Raw genomic sequence first — 13,847 nt, forward strand, 5'->3', positions numbered from 1 at the left:
ATTTATTAACTGAACACATAACAGGTATTGACTAGTAATAAGTTTCGCCAAAGCCAGTTGTCATTGGTTAGGTCAATACATGCCTAAGATGTCATTTTTCATGAGTAACACTGTGTGAACAAAGAACAGCTCTCAAGCATACTAAACATCAATGACCCGCTGCCTACTGGAATAACAAAGTTTCTTTATGGACCACATTTTGATCACTTGGGAGAAGCAATCTCTAGTTTATAGTGGGCTGTAATGATATCAAGCATAATATCTCATAACTTTGGCATTCTGCTGTTTTTAGGGCAGTGCTTAACAAATCAAAGAAGTTAGCCAAGATAAGGCACCATTTTTTATAATACCTGCCACTCTGCTTGTGTCATGTTAATGGAAACTGACAATCATAGCACCCACAATGGTTCAATTTTCACTTTCACAAAAAGAAAACCAGACTGTCTGTGGGTTTGGTGTTCAGCAGGGGGCAAAACCTTGTTAGTGGTCTCGCTGTGAGACTCAAAAGCATTCTAATGCCCGTGCTTACATCACCGGGTTTTGAGAGAACTGTCGGAAGGCAGCAGTGTTATTCTTGGCAGGTCCTGGCAAAAATTACTATTGGGACAGCAAATGCATTAAATCACTAGAAACTGCTGTCAGGTAGAACCACTGTACTCAATAACAACCAGAATCATTTCTATAAGTATCGCATATGAGTGCAGCTTATGGAAACTATATGGACATGAGTTCAAAATCCCTTTCTTATCTGCAGGAATTTACACTAGATTATCACACAACAGCTGTAGGGACCTAGAATAAGTTTATTCATTGAGAATACAGAAAATTGCGACACTCTCATTTCGTTATTTTCAACAGAACAACCGAAGGAAATAGAAAATCTAGCTGAAGAAATTAATAAATTACACCACAAAATTCAATTCAATTCATTTCATGTCACTGTAGGAATGAAACATTAACAAAACTTTTTATATAAAATTCTGAAATTTCCAGAAAGCCAACAATTACCAGGGTTACCATCCATATCAACATAAAAATGTGTTCTTCAGAAGAATGTTTAATCACATGCGTAATGATCCAATGGATACAAGTGAAAGATAAAAAGAAACACAAATTGTAAAATCAGCTGCCCCCAGTTATGAATATATTCCCGCTGTAATGCATAAATTAAACCAACCACCCACAAACAGAAAGACCATCTTTGTAATAAGCTGACCTTCCTCAAGGAAGATTTCATGCCAACCTCTTCAAGTTGTATGACATAAAAATAAGCTTCTTCACAAGCAACACAATACTGAAAGCACTAAGCAAGAATATCACAAGTCAGGTATGTCCAAACTTCTGCAATAAACAAACTGGTAGAAGCACAGGGATGCACTCTGTCCTAACATCCAGAACAAATCCGACTTTGCAGAATGAGTTACTGGGCAAGAATTGTGGCAATCAGTGTAGAAAAGAACCAGGCAAGATATCTGACTTTCTTGAAGGAACTGAAATATCTTTCAACAGAGATACAGCACCAGTCTACTTGCTCAATGACAAATCTTGCCTTCACAACTATGAAGGCTTTATATTTCAAAAATAATTAAATTAAAAAAAAACCTGCCCCCCTTTCTCTCTTTACATCTTACCTACATTAATATCACTATAAATAATCTTGCATGATATATCTAAGCCTTCTACTCTTGTTTTTAAAAGTAAACTTCATCTACATAGCAAGAGCTGCAAATATTGGAACTTAACTCTATTTTTGGGCATTCATGTTCAGTTTTGATTAAAGTATTTACCCACACACTTTTATTGTCTCTGCGCAAAGTATGTTATATCTTCATAACACGCATCAGTTGTACAGTGCTGGCTAAGTTTAGTAATCGATTGTGCCTCATGGACATGACTATTGTCTGAAGTAGTGATGGAAGGAATTGACACTGTGAATGCTGCATAGAGGGCTATGTGAGTGTCTTTTCTGAGCAGCACATTGCAAATCATACCAGATAAGCTCAATGTTCAAATCTGGGGAGTTTAGTGGCCAGTGGAAGTGTTTAAATTTAGAAGAGTGTTCCAGGAACCACTTTGTAGCAATTCTGGACCTGCCAACTGTATCATTGTCCTGCTGGAATTGACCGAGTCCATCAGAATTCCCAATGGACAGGATGCTTATGTATGTGTCACCTTTCAGGGTCATACCTAGCCATATACTCCAACTGCATGCCTCCTACATCATTACAGAGCCTCCACCAGCTACAACTGTCCCCTACTGACATGCAGTGTCCATAGATTCAAGAGGTTGTCTCCATGCCTGTACGTGTCCAACTGCACGACACAGTTTGAAATGAGACTTGTCCGACCAGGCAATGCGTTTCCACTCATCAACAGTCAAATATCGGTGTTGATGGACCCAGGTGAGGCATAAAGCTTAGTGTCGTTCAGTCATCAAGGGTACACAAGTGGACCTTCCGCTACAAAAGTTCATATCGGTGATGGTTCACACTCTGACACTTGTCCATGGCCCAGCATTGAAATATGCAGAAGGGTTGCACTTCTGTCACTTTGAATGATTCTCTTCAGTTGTTGGTCCTGTTTTTGCAGGATCTTTCTTCGGCTGCAATGATGTCGGAGATCTTATGTTTTACTAGATTCCGGATATTCACTGAATGCTCATGAAAATAACCACTTCATTCTTACGTTGGAGATGCTTTGTCCCATTGCTCATATGCCAACTATAACACCACATTCAAATTCACGTAAATCTTGATAAGCTGCCATTGTAGCAGCACTAAGCAATCTAGCATCTGTGCCAGAAAAATGTTGTCTTATATAGGCATTGCCGACTGCAGTGCCATAATCTGTATGTTTACAAATCCCTGTATTTGAATACGCATGCCTAAGCCAGTTTTGTTGGCAATTCAGAGTATATACATATCCAGTGAGAAGATAATGATATGTTACCAATCCACATACTGTGATGGAAGAGGTACATGGCAGGGAATGTGTTCTGTTGTTTGGTGGTTGATGGTATTCTGGGACCATTTTATCCTCAGAAAAAAAAACCTCTTACCTTGATATGCTCAGGCTGTTACTATGACTGGCTGACTCCCGAGACACAGTCTTTTTCCAGCAATATGGTGCACTGTGGCAGATGTTGCGGACCAGGTGTTACGAGGTATGCTGAAATGGCAGGGGTGGTCCTATTCCCTGGTGTTCTAGGCCAACAGGCATTAGAAACGTGGGCTTGTTTCTGTGAGCACATACCAAGGACAGATTCTAACAAGCAGCTGTCAACCACATCAAAAATTTAATGAACAAAATCATTTCTGTCCTTGCCACAGGTGATGCAGATATAATGTGCTGAATGTGGATCGATCCTGATAACAGACTGGAAATTGTGCCCACATGTTGAAATTGATTAAACTGCATAAAACTTTGTGACAATACCTTAGGTCTAATTTGTTTGCATGCTGTTACACAACATAAGTGTTCTGTAACTTTTGAGACACTCTGTTTATCCTCTGCCCATTGCAGGTTAAAAACCTTATTGTGCTGTCAGAGCCCTTGATATGTTCTCAGAAAGAGGCTAAACCACCACACATTTCAAGTCACCTGCTGTCCAGTTTATGTGGTGTTTGCTCCACTGACAACATATACATTTTTATGCCTCAATAGTCTTCTGCAATGGTCCCACTGCATGCAACTTGGCATCACAATATTTGGTTGAAAACTAGTAGACATGGGTCTGCAGTGATTCCTGTTGTGTTTGAGACTGACTGTCAATGGCAACTTACAATGTTCATCTCGATGACTAACTACGAGTTAGGATCTTAATGTGGCCACATTGTGTGGTACAACATTCCTTGTAGACAAGCATTTGGGAGAGAATAATCCCATACGAGGAGGGTTGAGGAAAGAGCATGTAAAAGGCACATTATAAAATATGTGATGAAGGGAGGCAAATAACGTTGAGTAGCATCTATCGACCCACTTCACTGAGTGGTCAGCATATCTGACTGCCATGCAGTTCATTTCCAGTCATGTCGCACCTTCTCTCTGCTCAGGGAGTGGGTGATATGTTGTCCTTATTATTGATTCATCATCGCCAGCATGAAAGTCACCCACCGTGGTGTCAACAGAAAAGACCTGCTACTTGTCAGCCAAACTTACCCAGCAAGTGACTCCCAGGTATCAATGTCCATATGACCACTTCATTCCACCTAGAGCATTAGAAAGGGAAACGTACCAAAGAGGAACAGTGACTAAATATGCTAAATGTGTTGGGCTATAAACAAACAAAGATACTATTTCAAAATTTAAAAGCTTTTGTCTACCTTGGTCACCAAAGTCTGAACATTATGGCCTTTCCTCAGAAACATACAGTGATCACAAGTCCAAAGTTGCAACCGAAAAGATATCTTATCAGTGTACTATCAGATATGAGGCTCCTCTGAAATTGTCTATGGAGGTTTTTTACTTTCTCCTACATAAAGGGTGAGATGAACTCCACTGATAAAATTCAGGTGGTGGTTCAAAGATGTTTTATGAGTATTTTGGTACAATGGACCTTGGTCTCCTGTGGCTCACTGCAAAGTAATAATGTAATTATGATTTATTTAGTTTGTTACCTTCATTTCTTCTGAAAATACACTGTCCAGACACGTTAATGTGACTACCCGTCAAGACCTCGAATAACCTCTTTTTGCAGTGCACACCGTTGCGAGACATGCAGGAAGAGATTCATGGAAATGATCATATGGCATTAATGACTGGCAGACCCCATCCAGGCTCAATCAGTTGCCTACTGCAATTCTTTTCATTTTATGCTGCTTCTGAGACATGCTTGTTGATGACAAGAACAACACAATGCCCACTTTCCAAAGACACAAAAATCCCGTATCAAACTGGGCTCCCCCACGTGGCTGTGAGGTTCTGTATTAACAGGGGTGTGGAGCCATTACTATTTCATTGCCAAGTCCAGGTGTTCTAGGTTTCTAATGTGAGGATCCACAGACAATACACCCTGGCAGGGGGGTTCCCACAGATTCTCAGTTGGTTTAAATCCGAGGACTTTGATGGTTAGAGGCATGTAATAAACTCGTCCTGTTGCTGTTTGAACCACACATGTACACTGCGAGCTGTGTTGCATTGTACTGCTGGTAAATGTCACTATGCTGAATAAAAACAAACTGTGTGTGCGGGTGGACACGGCCCTCGAGGACAGACGGATACATCTGTTGATCCTTTGTGCCTCCCAGAATATCATCACCACCCAGGGAATGCCACAGACTCCCTCCCCTGTTGTGCCCCATTCTGACAGTTGTTGCAGTGTGTTTTGCTTTCAGACATTTAACAATGTGCATGCCAATGGCCATCTGTCATTTGAAAAGCCTCTCGGTTCATCTGGGTGGTCAGTTGTTTAACAGATGCACGTCTCTGCAGCTGACACTCACCCCTGTCATCTGTGGCCCATGACTACACCACAGTATCCACGGCACCAATTCTGAATAGCACCATTTTGCTGAGCACAGTATACTTTAACCACACTGACATGCGAACAGTTTACAGACTTACTCATTCCCAAATGCTTCCACCCTTTCCCCAAAAGCCAATGACAGTGCACATTTTGTCTCCTCCTTACAGTGACAACTGCACTATTTTCTCTGGCTCCCAACATGCTTTGTATACCCTTCACTGCTAGTGGTGTTGTCTGTGAGTGGTTACTGCATGTCGATTTTGATTGCAGGCAGTGGTCACATTAATATTATGGACCAGACCGTGTATCTACACAATAAAGAAAAAACCCAGTGTAGCGTATCAACTGTATTTTGTCAAAAAATATGCAAGTTTTTTTCCACAGAATCGGAAAATTTCTAAATTCGTTCCCCTGTTGAAAAAGAGTGATAATCTTGAAACAGAAAACTGCAGACCTGTCTCACTTCTCCCAACTTTCTCTAAGGTTTTGGCGATACTAATCAAATATAGAGTGACACATTATCTTAATTATGGAATCTGATAAACAGTAATCAGCATGGATTTCTAGCTGGGAGTAGTAGCGAAACAGCTGTACTGGAAAAAACCCAAAGGAAATAATTAGTAAATTGGGAGAGGGAAAAAGTGTTGTCAGGATAAATCTAGAGCTTTCAAAAGCCTTTGACACTGTTGACCACAGCATATGTTTGGAAAGCTTGAAGCTATAGGTATCAGAGGACCGGACCAAAAAGTGGCTTGAGTGGTATCTGGAAAAGAGGATGCAGGTGGTTGGAATTACAGCACCAAAAGAAGTCTATTAGGCCCCTTGCTGTTCCCCATTTACATTAATTATATTCATGTGCTAGATAGAAAAGCTAGAATCAAGTTGTTTTGCTGAAGATACTAGTTTAATTGTTTGTTTTATGAAGCAGTCATTGCACACTATTGTGGACCATGTCCTACAAGATACACAAAAATGGCTCTGTGCCAACAAGCTAACACTGAATGCAAAAAAAAAACTAATTATGTGCAATATGGAAGAATAAGTGAACATGACAACCTACATCTCACTATGGAGGAAAAAAACTTGAAAGAGTTCAGTGAGCAAAATTCCTGGGTATGCACATTGATGAGAAGATAAACTGGAAGGACCATGTGGTGAGCTTAGCACTAAAACCCAATTCAGCATGTTTTGTACTTGGAATAATTTCAAGAGTTTGTAGTAATGACTGTACCAGATTAGTATATTTTGGCTATTTCCAGTCAATTGAGGCCTATGGGATAGTATCCTTGAGGAAAAACAAATTGTTGTTTAAATGAGATTTTCAAATTACAAAAACACCCTATTCAGATAATGACCCAGAGCCCACATCAAACACGTTGTAGGCCCCTTTTTAAAGCATTGGAAATTTTTGCAATTCCATCATTATACATTCTGAAATGTCTGTCGGTGATCAAAAAAATCGCGACAAAATGAAAAACCAATACAGGTTACCATACACGGCAATGTAAAAATCTCCACTTACAGGCTGTAATAAGGACCCAAAGTCAGAAACATGTATGTAATCAAGGCATCAAACTTTTTAATGCACTACCAAAACATATCAAAGAGCTGGAAAATTAGGATAAATTTAAAACTGTTATAAAGAACAACATGCTTGACAAATGTTATTACAGCATAAGTGAATAGCTGTGCACAAATGTATAAGGATTTAATTTCATGTGATGAACAAAATTTCATCAGTGAATGTGTCTGGCAAGCCCATAAGAAGATCAATAACCACATGCTTAACAAATGTCACTAAAGTATAAGTGAATAGCTCTGCTCAACTGTAGAAAAATATATGATGTGGCAAATGAAATCACAACTTCAAGGAATAGGTCTGTCCAGCACATAATTTCTTGTGTCATAAAAACAGTTATTTGTTGTATATTGTAATAAAAATGAGATAAATTAATATGAATACAGCACAAATTTGATCATTGGGATGTTGTGGTCTTAAGTCCTGATACTGGTTTGATGCAGCTCTCCATGCTACTCTATCCTGTGCAAGCTGCTTCCTCTCCCAGTACCTACTGCAACCTACATCCTTCTGAATCTGTTTACTGTATTCCTCTCTTGGTCTTCCTCTACGTTTTTACCTTTCCTGCTGCCCTCCAATACTAAATTGGTGATGTCTGAGAACATGTCCTACCAACCGATCCCTTCTTCTACTCAAGTTGTGCCACAAACTCGCCTTCTCCCGAATCGTATCCAATACCTCCTCATTAGTTATATGATCTACCCATCTAATCTTCAGCATTCTTCTGTAGCACCACATTTCGAAAGCTTCTATTCTCTTATTGTCCATGTTTCACTTCCATACCAGGCTACACTCCATACAAATACTTTCAGAAACGACTTCATGACACTAATCTATACTCGATGTGAACAAATTTCTCTTCTTCAGAAACGCTTTCCTTGCCATTGCCAGTCTACATTTTATATCCTCTCTACTTCTCATCAGTTATTTTGCTCCCCAAATAGCAAAACTCATTTACTACTTTAAGTGTCTCATTTCCTAATATAATTCCCTCAGTATCACCTGACTTAATTCGACTACATTCCATTATCCTTGTTTTGCTTTTGTTGATGTTCACCTTATATCCTCCTTTCAAGACACTATTCATTCCGTTCAACTGCTCTTCCAGGTCATTTGCTGTCTCTGACAGAATTACAATGTCACTGGCGAACCTCAAAGTTTTTATTTCTTCTCCATGGCTTTTAATACCTACTCTGAACTTTTCTTTTGTTTCCTTTACTGCTTGCACAATATACAGATTGAATAACATCGAGGAGAGGCTACAACCCTGTCTCATTCCCTTCCCAACCACTGCTTCCCTTTCATGTCCCTCGAATCTTATAACTGCCATCTTGTTTCTGTACAAATTGTAAATAGCCTTTCGCTCCCTGTATTTTACCCCTGCCACCTTTAGAATTTGAAAGCAAGTATTCCAGTCAACATTGTCAAAAGCTTTCTCTAAGTCTACAAATGCTAGAAACGTATGTTTGCCTTTCCTTAATCTAGCTTCTTAGATAAGTCGTAGGGTCAGTATTGCCTCATGTGTTCCAATATTTCTACGGAATCCAAACTGATCTTCCCCGAGGTTGGCTTCTAGTTTTTCCATTCATCTGTAAAGAATTTGCGTTAGTACTTTGCAGCTGTGACTTATTAAACTTATAGTTTGGTAATTTTCTCATCTGTCAACGCTTGCTCTCTTTGGGATTGGAATTATTATACTCTTCTTGAGGTCTGAGGGTATTTCGCCTGTCTCATACACCTTGCTCACCAGATGGTAGAGTTTTGTCAGGACTGGCTCTCCCAAGGCTGTCAGTAGTTCTAATGGAAGGTTTTCGACTCAGGTCTTTCACTGCTCTGTCAAACTCTTCATGCAGTATCATATCTCCCATTTCATCTTCATCTACATCTTCTTCCATTTCCACAATATTGTCCTCAAGTACATCACCCTTGTATAGACCCTCTATATACTCCTTCCAACTGTCAGCTTTCCCTTCTTTGCTTAGAACTGAGTTTCCATCTGAGCTCTTGATATTCATACAAGTGGTTCTCTTTAATTTTCCTGTAGGCAGTATCTATATTACCCCTGGTGAGACAAGCCTCCACATCCTTACATTTGTCCTTTACCCATCCCTGCTTAGCCATTTTGCACATCCTGTCGTTCTCATTTTTGAGACATTTGTATACCCTTTTGCCTGCTTCATTTACTGCCTTTTTATATTTTCTCCTTTCATCAGTTAGGTTCAATATCTCTTCTGTTACCCAAGGATTTCTAGCAGCCCTCATCTTTTTTCCTACTTTATCCTCTGCTGCCTTCACTACTTCGTTTCTCAAAGCTACCCATTCTTCTTCTACTGTATTACTTTCCCCCATTCCTGTCATTTGTTCCCTTATGGTCTCGTTGAAGCTCTGTACAACCACTGGTTCTTTCAGTTTATCCAGGTCCCACCTTTTTGCAGTTTCTTCAGTTTTAATCTACAGGTCATAACCAATAGATTGTGGCCAGAGTCCACATTTGCCCCTGGAAATGTCTTACAATTTAAAACCTGTTTCCTAAATCTCTGTCTTACCATTATATAATGTGAAATATTGCAGTATCTCCAGGTCTCTTCCACATATACAACCTTCTTTCATGATTCTTGAACCCAGTGTTAATCATAGCTAAGTTATGATCTGTGCAAAATTCTACCAGATGGCTTCCTCTTTCATTTCTTCCCCCCCAATCCATATTCACCTACCACGTTTCCTTATTTCCCTTTTCCTACTACCGAATTGCAGTCACCAATGACTATTAAATTTTCGTCTCCTTTCACTATCTGAATAATTTCTTTTACTTCATCATACATTTCTTCGTCATCTTCAGAGCTAGTTGGCATATAAAGTTCTACTACTGTGGTAGGCGTGGGCTTCGTGTCTATCTTGGCCACAATAATGCGTTTACTATGCTGTTTGTAGTAGCTTACCCACACTCCTATTTTTTTTATTCATTATTTAACCTACTCCTGGTTACCCCTCATTGATTTTGTGTTTATAACCCTGTAGTCACCTGACCAAAAGTCTTGTTCCTCCTGCCACCGAACTTCACCAATTCCCGCTATATCTTACTTTAACTTATCCATTTCCCTTTTTAAATTTTCTAACCTACCTGCCCGATTAAGGGATCTGAAATTCCACGCTCCGTTCCGTAGAACGTCAGTTTTCTTTCTCCTGATAACGACATCCTACTGAGTAGAGCTCGCCCAGAGATCCGAATGGGGGATTATTTTCCCCCCGAAATGTTTTACCGAAGAGGACGCCATCATCATTTAACCATACAGTAAATGTGCATGCCCTCGGGAAAAATTTCTGCCATAGTTTCCCCTCGCTTTCAGCCATTCGCAGTACCAGCACAGCAGGGCCGTTTCGGTTCGTGTTACAAGGGCAGATCAGTCAATCATCCATAATGTTGCCCTGCAACTACTAAAAAGGCTGCTGCCCCTCTTTAGGAACCACACCTTTGTCTGGCCTCTCAACAGATACTCCTCCGTTTTGGTTGCCCTATGGTACGTCTATCTGTATCACTGAGGCAAGCAAGCCTCCCCACCAACGGCAAGGTCCATGGTTCATGGTTCATTGGGATGATGATAAATAAAAGTGGCGAGTGGATGAGTGTGTTATGCATTGCAAGGCAAAACACAGCCAACTGGGCACGGTATAGCAAGAGCCAACGCTGCAGCACACTACTGGAACAGAAACCTTTCATCATTTTCCACTATGGAAGTGTTTAGAGAACGTGAGCTTAAGTCCTAAACGAACATAGTGTGGATGTGTAAGCCCTCAGCCTTCGTGCACTAAATTCTTCTCATCTCAGTACCACAGCCTTCGCCATCGGCGTAACCGTGGAATGCAGTAAGGGGTTGGCTGTTCGACCACAAGAAGCAGCAGCCTGCCCTGAGTTACAAGGGGCTAGCGGAAATTCGCGGGGATTGTCAGCTGCACTGTTTTGCTGCTTTACCTACAACTCAGACTATTGTGGTCGTGACATTTCTTGTACCTATTAAGTGTTGCAACAATGTATTTGTATGATTTCAGCTGTTACAACTGCGACTCTTTGGCATCACGGTAATAGGGTACGGCATTTTTTCGCCTGTTTAACTGCACAGTTTTATTTTTCGCTATCGATTTGCTGTAGTACCTTAGAACATATTCTGAGGTCAAACAGAACGACCTCAACGCGAGCCAGCATGAATTTCGAGAATATAGATCATGCAAAACCCAATTCACTTAAAAAGCACAGTTGTCCTGGTGAGTGAAATGCATTTCGGAAATCATTAAACACCGTTTTCCCCTGTCTGCCTTGATCTCTGGTTTTCAGACTGTCGTTCGAGTCGGGTTGCACGTAGTCGATGTTTTCTGAATCAATGCTGCTTAGCAGGGGGGAGCTCATTCAGTCTGAGGTAACTCGTTACGCCTGAGTTCAGAATTATAAATTTTCTGCTTGACCAAGATTTCGTGCCACCGTGAAGACCAGCCTAGACTTCAGGGTGGCTCTAATGCCACTCTTGATTCCTTGTGGATAGCTTGGAAGTTAATGCTGATAATCTCTGAGAACTGTACACAGTCGTATGCGTGAATACAAGGTGCGCTGATAAAAAGTAAAACATTTATTAACTGTCGGCTGCTACTTGGTAATCAGCACGTGATTACCGACGCAAAAGGTAATACAGAGTTTGACAGTAGGCGTACAAAAAATATCTCGTGACCAAAGACGTAAGCGTAGTTATGGCGATTCGCTTCTTAAAAGTTTACACAAGTACAGATGGAAATTGTGCTCGAATATCTGATACAAATAAAGCAATATACTGATGTGAGTTGGGCGTTTTACTGCTCTGTAACTGGCAACAGGATCGCGTTTACGTGTATGTTATCTGGGCATCACAACCAATTAAAATAAATCCTCCCCCCCCCCCCCCCCCCCCCATAAGCATAAAAAAGCAAATGTCAGGCTTGGTAGTCTAGCGATAATGAGCGTGCAGGAACAGTAGAAGTCGCGAGTTCGAATCTCGGTGCCTTTCTTTTTTGTATTTTTAAGTGCAGTGTGCCATGTTTTTGGCTAAATATACCACTTAATCTTTTACCCTTGTTTTCGTCTGTCTGTTGCAGATCCTTTGCTTCGGGAACGGGGAGATGTATCAAGTTGAAATTTTTTTCACATACAGAGGTCGTGTTCCCTTCACGGTGTAAAATATACAGACCTAGAGGGCACTTTCTGTTGACCTACACTAATGAAAATTAGCAAGGAGCAAGGTTTTACAGTACACGTAAAGGAAAAATCCGAAAACTGGCAATTTGTTATTATATCACACGGAAATTGTTATCCAACATCGAACTTCAAATTACAACATCAGTAGTTCTGCGTTCATGTTGACTGGGTCCCAATACTAAACGTCAAATATCGCGCAAGGAATGGCAGTATTGTGTTTCGGAATGTAGCCGTCATCAGATATCCATATGCGATTACTGCATGTGCATATGTCGTTCAAAGTTGCATGTGAAGCAAAATTTCGCAGAATAGACGCAGTTAGCCTCAATGCAAAACTTCTAATTACTCTAATAACAGTAATACTTAAATATCTTCAACATTTCGCGGTCCTGTCACCAACTGTATAAACATTAATTTTAATAATGAACAGTCTCAGTTGCACCGTTTATCTAGAATTTACCTGTGTTTCAGTCGGGATAACCCAACCTTCTTCACAATAACATATCTACTGTCTGTCCATAGTGGACATCGCCAAGTTAATACTACTAATTCATAAACTATCGCCAGACTGTAAAACTTATCTGGCACTGCCTCGGCCCCACTTCGCGACCGCGATACGGCAGCCACGAGTGCTGTACTGGATCTCTACTATGAACACACAGTAAACACTGTTATTCTGAAGAAGGTTGAGTTATCCCTACTGAAACCTGGGTAAAGTCTAGGTAAGCGGTGCAACAGAGGCTGTTCATTATTAAAATAATAATACTGGTCGCCTGCTTCCTGCATGACTTTGTCACATTTATACTATTAAAATGAAAACATTCTCGAAAATCTTTTAATCCGTGGGATCGGTATCTTGCCAGGATCAATGTCGATAACGGGTGAAAATAGTCGAGATTCTCTATTCCCGGAACGTATGAACTGTCTACATACATAATTAAGTTTGTATAACATCCTCACCGAGCGAGTCCATTTTTTCGTTTTTTTTTTGTATATTATGCAATGTACCTTTTTTCTCTTTTGAAAATGTGTCTTAATGACGTGTAAGATTTGGCAGTTCATGGATGACTGACATGCAATGATTCAAACCCATTACATTCTTATGCCTTGTATTAAATAACAATGCTGCAATGAGACTGAAAATTGAAACCTATTACAGGGTTGCCACAACTTTCCCCCAAGTGAAAGACCTAAATTGTAAAAAAAAAAGTAATGACCTCTGTGTTTCTGAACGTGTGAACAAAAATCTTAAGTACTAACATCAAAATGTTGTGTAATGAACTGCTTGTAGATGGAGAAAGGAAGCCCAATGGTAGATATGTTTAATTAAGATCACTGATTTTATTTTCATAAAGCGAAACCTATTTGGTGACGAAAATATGCATTTTCTTGGAGTTGCGAGACACATTCCTGAAAGCAGTGATGGTATTTAAAATAATCTCAGAAAAAAAGTAGGCCTCTCGAAATAAATGTACAAGGTGGGGAAGAGGTGTGTCAACCAACACTGTAGGTGACTGCTAATAAAATTATGCTTCTATGTTCGTAATTGTCGGTTATTGCTCACTGAGTTATGTCTATTATCTACA

The sequence above is a fragment of the Schistocerca gregaria genome, unplaced genomic scaffold, assembly GCF_023897955.1.
Source record: "Schistocerca gregaria isolate iqSchGreg1 unplaced genomic scaffold, iqSchGreg1.2 ptg000313l, whole genome shotgun sequence".
NCBI lineage: Eukaryota > Metazoa > Arthropoda > Insecta > Orthoptera > Acrididae > Schistocerca > Schistocerca gregaria.